The sequence below is a fragment of the Mus caroli genome, chromosome 17 (genome assembly GCF_900094665.2).
Source record: "Mus caroli chromosome 17, CAROLI_EIJ_v1.1, whole genome shotgun sequence".
NCBI classification, from domain to species: Eukaryota; Metazoa; Chordata; class Mammalia; order Rodentia; family Muridae; genus Mus; species Mus caroli.
The window spans coordinates 46,957,169-46,966,326 of record NC_034586.1 but is presented as its reverse complement, the minus strand read 5'-3'; the positions used below and the strand labels follow the sequence as shown (position 1 = coordinate 46,966,326).

Genomic DNA, 9,158 nt, shown 5'->3' with positions numbered 1-9,158 from the left:
TTACACTGTGATGAACGCTAACTACGGTGCTGGAACTGGAGACAGTGAGACTTCAAAGGTCACTGTCCCCTCTGGGTGGAGCCTTGACTCCTCCAGAAGCAGATAGAGATGTTTTCCTGTGGCATAGCAACGCAGACATGGCCTCAAGAGAAAACATACATACTCAGAGACCACTTTTTAAAAATTTGTTTTGTTTCTGTTTGTTTTGTTTTGAGGAAAATATATATATATTTTAATGGGGGAAATTTCCTCTCAGGGTAGGTGTGAAAATGCATTTGTTATTCCAAGAGACAGGGCCTGGGACAGTGGACAGGGGGTCCTGGGACCTGTGGTGGCTGGCCCATGCTGATAGGGATTAGCTCAGGAGACAGCCTCTCTAGATAAATGGGCCTGCTTGATTGTGCGTTTTTACTTCTGTGGAAGGTGAGCTGTGTGCCTAGGCTTCGGGTGGGTGAACACAGATAATAATTCCCTGTGCTTTCTGTGTTTCTGCCATGAGACTCCTGAGGTGGCAGACATTCCTACTCACCTGAGCCTGGAGTGATTCCTTATGCAGATTTTTTTTTTGAGGTCAGTACTACTGGCCTGAGCAAACCCCAGCTTCCCCTTGTGGTTCAGCTACCTGTTGGGGCATGAACACTCTACTCATGACTGAGACTCAGAGTAGGGGGTTGACAAGGACTTCACATTTTGTAGGGTGTTTTTCTGGATTTTGCTTTTGGAAGTCAACATTGACATAATTTTTTTATGTTGTCCTCAAACATCTTTTTTTTTTTTTTTTTTTTTTTTTTTTTGCAAGCAGGGAAGAGAAGCTTTCATGAGTCCTGGGACCTGTAGGCTTGGGCAGGTCTCATCTCTGTCAGGAAAATATGTCCTGCCTGGGACATGGACAGTCCAATGTGTGGAAATGGAAAGTCAAAGGCTCCTGGGGTCTGGGAATCTTGTCAACATTCCCTGCTCTTGACAAGAAAGAACACCTGTCTTGGAAAGATAATTTTCTGGTCGAGGACACAGTCTTGAAGCTAGATTCTGAGGACCTGGAGGCAGGGATATCTGCAGCCAGCAGGACCTTGGAGGCACCGTCTTGAAAGAACATGCCAGTGGTACAGTCCTACAACTGACATCGGTAGCCGAGTCACAGTGAGATGTGTTTAGGCATAAGTCTTCTGGATCCTGGAAAATAGTCGTGGAAGGGGAGTATCTTTTGCTGGTCTGCAGTGATTCTAAATCGCTTAGCTGCCCCTTGTTAGTTTGAGAGCTTGCCATCTCCCTGGCTTCCATGTTGAGTGCCCAGTCACAGGGCTCCTGATCCTCCTCTGCCTCCTCCAGTCCCCAGTACCTCTAGTACTTGGTGACTGGGATGCCACACTGATCTCCCAAACTGACAGCCCGTGGTAGAGATGTCCAAAGGCCACACCCTTACTCTCCTGGGGCTCATACCTATCCTTGACTAGGTTTGAACCTGGATCTGGGTTGCCTGTTCAAGATCCAAGATCCCTATCACTGTGCCAGTCTCTGCCCACAACGCTGTGTGTGGTGCATAGGGAAGTCACACTGTCCTTCTAAACACTTTGGGTGCCTCAGATGGCCAATTGTTGTCATTAGGTAGAATCCCTCTCAGGAATTTGAGCTGGCGGGTAGAGGGAGCAGTCTGCATATACTAGAAGCCATTTTTATCCTCACTTCCTCTTCTGAACTTTTCTGCAAAAGCTCTCCCAGGAAATCATCTCTAGAATCCCAGCAGGTCAGAGAGGGAGTCAGAGGTTGTGGAAATGGCAAAGCTACAGACCTGTTTGTGTTGGAAAGATGTAGGATTTTGAGGTCTCTGAGAAGCAAGATCCATCTTTTTGCCTCACCCAAAAGGCATCTTCTTATAGGAATGAAGGCCCATTGGGAAATATTCTTGCAGGTGGCCCCATCACTCAAGGATCACTGCTTCTGAGTTTCCATATTTGTCTCTGGGTTTTCAGAAAGGACCACTGTGTGGTCCACAGCAATTCCTTGACAAGTGCCCACAGGCACCTTAGTGGCATTGTAATGGCTCCACTTGCTGCTTGAGTGGTTTTCAGTATACCCTCTAGCTGCTGTTTTCCTGGGGAGACTAGCTGGGGACTTGGTGAGTCACTTCTTGGCTGTCTGACATAGCAATTGTCCACCTTTGTCTCAGAGACAGCCTCTAGATCTTTGTCCAGGGAGCCCTCAGGGATCCTGTACAGATCTCTCAGAGATCTTCCTGGAATGTTTGTCAGATCCTTGTAAAGGTCCTTCCAAATCTGGAATATGGCTGGACCCATTGATGAGACAGGCGCTCCTGTGGAGGCTGGTGGCTTTTATCTGCCAGTGTTGAGGAAGATGAAGCTTCAGGATTAACTTCTGCACGACCCATCTCTGGGAGTTGGTTCTCAGACTTTACCAGATGATATCTGGATCTTGTAGGGCCAGTGGCCCTGGTTGTTGACCTTTGTGCTCGGATGAGAAGGTGTTCAGGGCCTTGGAACTCAGGAACCATACAGCTCTGAGGTGTGACAGTGTCCCAAGGGAAGGGTATCTGGAGACATGGGAGCCCAGGAACCACACATCTTGGAGAGGGAGTCTCCTTCCTCATTGGAGGTTTTCCAGCTCCAGAGAAGGATGTCCCCAGCTGAGCTCAGGAGCTTAGGAGCCTCAGGCTTACTCCTTCTCTTCCTTTCTTGTCTTCATTGCTTCTTGTCTTCTTCCAATGAGAGAAGAACATGACAGCAGAGCTCATGAAAGGCATTCATTGGCATGTCCACAGTATGGAAGAATGCATCCTGGAATATTAGTGCCTATGGTCTCAGGAGGGTGCAGAGAGCACTTGCTAATTGGATAAAGTCCAGTGCTTATATAGGTGTTCTTAGGGCATGGACCTTTCTAGAGTAGAGATTTCCAGAGTGAGGATGGCTGGCATCTCAATTTCTGAGCCTAGGGGTGCTCAGGGATTGGTAGGTTTACCTCTTCAGGGATTGGTGGGTTTTGATGTCCACGGATAGGTGAGTTTCTATGGGAAGTTTAGGGTTTGGTGGATTTTCCTATTCAGGGATTGGTGGCTTTTATTCAGACTTTTCACCTCAAATTAGCATAACGTGGGGTGGGACCTGTTGACATGCTGGAGATGACCCTTCTGACAGTTATGACAGTTAGGGGGATCTGGGGGGAGGGGCCTGGCTGCTGGAGAGCCTCAGTCTCGGCCAGGACCATCTTTCTGAGTTGAGGTTTACAAGTGTTCAGAGTTTACAAAATATACAGAGTTTGCAAAGGGAGTCCAGGACAGGAAAGCCATTCCTGGCACTTGAGTGGCCTGCATATCTAACCCTGGTGTTGTCATGAACCCCGTTTTAAAGTGTTGTTCCAGCTGCTCCCAGAGCTCTGGGTAATGAACCCAGGAGGTGGAGACCAGAGCCCTGGACTTGGGAGGCTCAACTTTTGGAAGTGAGTTGACTAAAGGCTTCCTGTGAGTTTTTAACCATGCCCACTAAGTCGCTCCTACTTTCTTGGTGTTTTCCTAGAAAGGTGGCTCTGTATGTAGGCACAGCCGGTAGAACAATAAACTAGGATCTTGAAGCTGTTGGGCAAGAAGCCCTATAATCCCTAGTTGGAGTTGAGGGGAGATGTATGCTTGAGATACAGGATGGGTCATGGGCCTGGGTATGGATTCCAGTCACTGCAGAAGTGGATCAGGACAAGTTTGGAATCAGAGGTTAGGTTTGGACCCAGTGCTGAAGCAAGGGCTTTGTGAGAAGAGTTGTGGAGCTCTTCTCAAATGTATAAATCCGTTATCCGCTGAGGTCCTGCTTTCTAACCTGTAAACAGCTCTCCTCTCCTCTCCTGGGACATCGTATGGTGGGAGTGGGGTGGGGGAAGAGAAGAAAGGAAAGCAGAAAAATTAGAAAGGAAGGTATCTCCCTTCTTCATCTTGAACAACACCAATATCTTATTTGTTGGCATCAGAGGAGGAAGAGGAGGAGAAGGAAGAAGAGGAGGAGGAGGAGACAGTGAGCTAAGATCTGGCATGTATGGGGAGGATACAGTGGAGGAGGAGGTGCACATGGTTCTGGTGAAGGATGGAGTCCAGGAATAAAGGCCTCTGGTGGCCTAGAGGCAGTCATAACTGACTGGGACTCAATGTAAGCCAGGGAATTCACCAGGACAGGTGACAAGGCAGATCTTTTAGGCAACAGATGTTCCTTGAGAAGAGCTGAGGAGGCCACTAGAGGCAGGTTGGTGGCCACAGACACTTCTGTGGGCTGCCTAGGTGGCTGGTGGTCTATGGCAACTTCTGGTATAGACACTTCACCCAAGGCATCACCTCTCTAGGGCTGTAACTTGTTCTCCTGTTTTGTTTTTCCTGCTGTAGCTTCTCTAAGCTGGGAAAAGAGACCAGGCTATGGTGGATAACGGAGGGACCTGAGATCTTACGGGAGACCAAATAAAACGTCCCTTCAGTAGAAATGAAATGAAATGGGAGCTCAGGCATTGTGAATCAGGCCACAGCCCCCAATGCACGGAGTGCAGGGCACATTTGGGACAGGACCATGCCATGGATCTGAGGCTTCCACTCCCACCAACCTCCACAGCCTTGGTAATCTCCCTGTGGAGGGGAGGTAAAGTTCAGTGTTCAGAAGAGGAAAGTGTCTCAGAGAAGTGGAACAACCAATTTGCCTGAAAACCCCGGCAGCGTTGACCTAGTCCTTCCTACACCACTGATGGCCTTTCTGTAGGATGGAAAGGTGTCCTGGGACTAAGAAGCCCAGGCACCACACCAGCTCTGAGATGGGACAGTTTCCCAATGGAAGGGCATCCTGAGACATGGGAGCCCAGCCAACCAGGAATTCAGTGCATTCATGAGTCATGAGTATTGGACCTGTAGGCTCAGGCCTGTCTCATCTCTGAAAGACTGACATCCTGTCTGCGACCTCTAAGTCCTCCTTTTGTCAGTTGTACCAAATGGCTGGCTATTCCGTGGTTCTTGGGGTCTGGGAATCTTGTCAACATTCCCTGCTCTTGACAAGAAAGAACCACTGTCCTGGAAAGATGATTTGCTGGTAGAGGACACAGTCTTGAAGCTAGATTCTGAGGACCTGGAGGCGAGGATATCTGCAGCCAGCAGGACCTTGGAGGCACCGTCTTGAACAAACACACTAGTGGTACAGTCCTACAACTGACATCGGTAGCCGAGTCACAGAGAGCTGTGCACAGACCTACATCTTCTGGATCCTGGAGAATAGGTCTAGAATTGGACTATCCTATGCAGGAAGTCTAAATCTCTCAGATGTCCCTTGCTAATCTGAGAGCTTGCCATCTCCCTGGCTTCCACGTTGAGTGCCCAGTCACAGGGCTTCTGCTGCTTTGCCTCCTCCAGTCCCCAGTACCTCTATTACTTGGTGACTGGGATACCATGGTGATCTCCCAAACTGACAGCCCACGGCAGAGATCTCCAAAGGCCACACCCTCTCTCTCCTGAGTCTTATACACACACCCTTGGCTTTGGCAAATAGGACGATGAGACCACATTTGCTGGCAATTGGCAGCTGAAGGGCAGACACCCTGAAAGAAGATGTGTTGTCTGTTCCACCACAGTCCCCACAGTTCCGCATCACCTCTCCAGCTTTAAGGAGACCCCACCTTCCCTGCTGTGGCTTTCCAAAGCACCCAGAAGCACACTTGCCGGCCCAGGAGTGTCCCAAATGGTGGGATGAAGGAAGCATTTTAGCACTTCTTACTGCTACATCAGTAATTCTTGACACCCAACCCCCTTTCAGATTCTCTCTTCCTCCTCCCTCTCAGCAACGTCACAAGGAAGGCAGAAGGGTTTGGGCGTGTGTCTCAGCTGGCAGGCTGCTTTCGCAATACACACTGGGAGCTCTGGGTTCCACCCCAGCGCCTTGTACACAGAGTGTGGCGGAGCACACCTATGTGCTCCCAGTCCTGGAGGCAGAAGGGTCAGAAGTTCAAGGTCAGTATCAGCTATACAAGGATTTCAAGGTCAGCCTGGGTTACTAAGATCCTGCCTTAAAAAAAAAAAAAAAAAAAAAAAAAAAAGACAGTCGCAATGGTTTACAAGGTGACCATGCTTGCCTCAAGTTAGGTGACCCAAGATAGATCTCTGGGACCCAAGTCGGGGAAGGGGAGAACCAACTCCAACAAGGCGTCTTCTAACATCCACGTGTTGTCCTACACACACACACACACACACACACACACAGAGCGGATGTTTAGAAGTAAAGCATAAGAAATTCCATTTAGCGGAGGAGTCTACCTTTGAGAGCGGGTGACCCTTCAGCACCAGGTTACCTAACTAGTTAGCATCCTACACCTTGAGGCTGGTATCTCATCCCGCAGGAGGCAGCCCAGGAGGATGCCACAACCCTGTGTAATCTACCTCATCCCCGTTAGGTGGCGCCGTAAGCCAACAAAGCTGCCCAGCTCAAGCCAACAAAGATGTCCAGGACAATGCCTCTGAAAATCGGTTTTCCTCCATTATTACAGGCTTTTTTTTAGTCAAAATGGTTCCCTCGCCTTTCTTTGCTTCTTTCTTCTTTATCAGAAAGGGTCTTTCAGTGTGAAATACAGCGTGGGTTTGGTGCCAGGTGGAAAAGGAAATTTGTCTTAATCCCTCGCCTCTGAAGAAAAAGTGTTTGTTCATCACAATTGACATCTGGTCAATTTTCAATTAAGTAAGCAAGCAATAATAATGACGCGATGCTTCATTTGCTCCAGAAGCCAGGCAGGCACCAATCAGCTGCTCTATCCAAGGAGGAATTAAACAGGCACCCCCAGCCCCAGCTCTACCCAAAGCCCCAGCCGCAGACAAGCAGAGAAGGCCGGAGGACACATTCAGGGAGCAAAGGTTTCTGCTTCAAATTCAAGCAAATTGGCTGGGCACAGCAGGGAGGACAGCCCTGACAGCTCCATTGTGTCAGCCTCTGGCCTGAGACTGAAGGAGGCCAGGCTTGTCCCCATCAGCCCTATGATTCTGCCATGGATGGAAAGGAGTGAGGTGCTTGGTGCCAGAGACTAGAGTTTTAACCACCTGGATGCTCTGGACAAAGCTATTCTTAACTCAATGCATTAAAATAAAAAAATAAAACAACTTTGTTCCCCACTGGCAAGGAATATTGAACCAATCTTTACAGTGTTGCCGCTTGCAATCTATTCAAGCCTGGTTATTACAGAAAATGAGAACACACAGCTTGAGTAGAGACCACCAAGTGTGAAAGGGAAGGCTGGCCAGCAAAGCCAGACGACCCAGCTGTCCGATGTGCTTGTGGCGTTGTGATCTCTGGAGACATAGACATTGGCAGATAGGCCTTCAGTCCCCAACCCATCCTGACGCCTAGAGAAAGCCTAGGTAGTGAGGGCTGTAACCTCGGGGGATGGCTCAGAGTGTCCATCCTTTCTCCAGCCTGCCCCAGAACTTAACCTGAGCCTTCTGCACACACTGGAGAGCGGGCTTGAGTGTGTGGAAGGGACGGACTACACGCTGAGACACTCAGCAACTAGCATCCTAACTTCTCTTCCTGGCCTCGGATGCTGGAGGCCAAAGGTGTTTATCTTGGCAGAATGGCTGTCTGCAGCCTGGCACTGGACTGTCCCAGGCATAGGATGAACTAATGTTCACTGTATGGTGGGGACTTCTCTGTCACTGTATCCCATGTGCATCAGGGACATGGTCTGAGACCACTGAGTCAGCCCACATGGCTGTCCTGTGCCCCAGGATTCAGAAAGCTCCCATGGGGCAGCTCCTGGCCTCAGGCTTCTTCAGCACTGGCTGCTTTGGTGGCCTGGGGTGGGGGTGAGGGGCGACTGGGCTCTCCTTTGATCAGGCTGGTTGGAGTTCTAGCTTGCTGTTGTTAGCTTAGACTTCTGTTTATCACAGAGCAGGAAAAAATGCTCACCTCTCTATCTCTCTCTCACTCAAGAGTCATCTTCACCTTCTGAAATATAATCTCTCTCATTTCAATGTTCTCTTTCTTCTGTCATATAACATACTAATTGGTTGAATGTGCAATGGAGATGCATACATCTTTTGTTTGTAAGTTGAAAGCACCCTTCTTACTTCCAAAGCATGTTTTATTTATTAAAGAATAGTCAGAAATTTAAAGCCAGTGGGATTATAAAATTAGACCCTTTCTTAGAACAAAACAAAAACAAAGACTTGTCAGGAAACACAAGGACCAGAGGAAGCTGGGGGGGGGAGGGCGGGGGGAGGGAGGAGGTCAGGTGAGGCCAGGAGGGAGTTCTTGAAATCCCAGATGCCCAAAGGAAAACAGAGCTTTTTTTATTTGTTTCTTGTTGCAAAGTATGATCCTTACAAAATGGTAGCATGCACATCACTTTTTAATCCTATATCATTTTCCTCTGAATAAATAAAAACTATTTCCCCCCTCCCTCTTTTCTTTCCTCCCTCCCTCCCTCCTCTCTCTCTCTCTCTCTCTCTCTCTCTCTCTCCCCCCCCTCTCTCTCCCCCTTTCTCTCTCTCTCTTTCTTTTCTTTCTTTCCAGGGTCTCACTTGTAGCCTTGCTGCATAGACCAGGCTGGCTTGGAACTCACAGAGATCACCATCCTCTGCTTCCAGATCGCCTCTGCTTCTACAGGCCTGTGCTACGGTGCCCTGCTTTGGGAAGTGCATTGCAGTACCACTGTTCAATGGCTTTGTGATGCTATCCCGTTCTGTGGCCACAGAATCACATTTCTTCAATCTGTATTTGTTCAAATCACGAGCACCCACACAACTTTTGCCTGTATACTTCATTTTCTTCAGACAAATTTTCAAATATGAAATCTCTATATTGACACCCAGGAACAAACAGACTTTAATACCTGTTGCCAAGGCACCACCTAGAAAAGTTCTACCAAATTGGGGTGACAAGTGCCCATTTTCCTGAATTCTCCCAGAGTTTTATAACTTTTGATGCATTTTAATTTGATATCAACCATTATAGTTCATATTTTTAACCACTAAGAGAGTTATTGGTTTCTTCCTGTGTTCTTTTTGGATAGTTTTATCGGGCTCAGTACAGTGCAGGGGATACCTGTCCCTTATGAAAGCAGGACGTGACATCTGGCCAGCTGTGTACATGGCGGCAGCAGCTGGAGGCATGGCTTGTTCATATCTGAAGGATCAGGAAGCAGAGAAC

At 48.5% G+C, this 9,158-nt stretch overlaps 1 pseudogene; it reads right to left on the bottom strand.

Moving 5' to 3' along the window:
* Positions 1-246: 246 nt before the first annotated feature.
* Positions 247-3,127, bottom strand: LOC110283743 (annotated as a pseudogene).
* Positions 3,128-9,158: the final 6,031 nt, after the last annotated feature.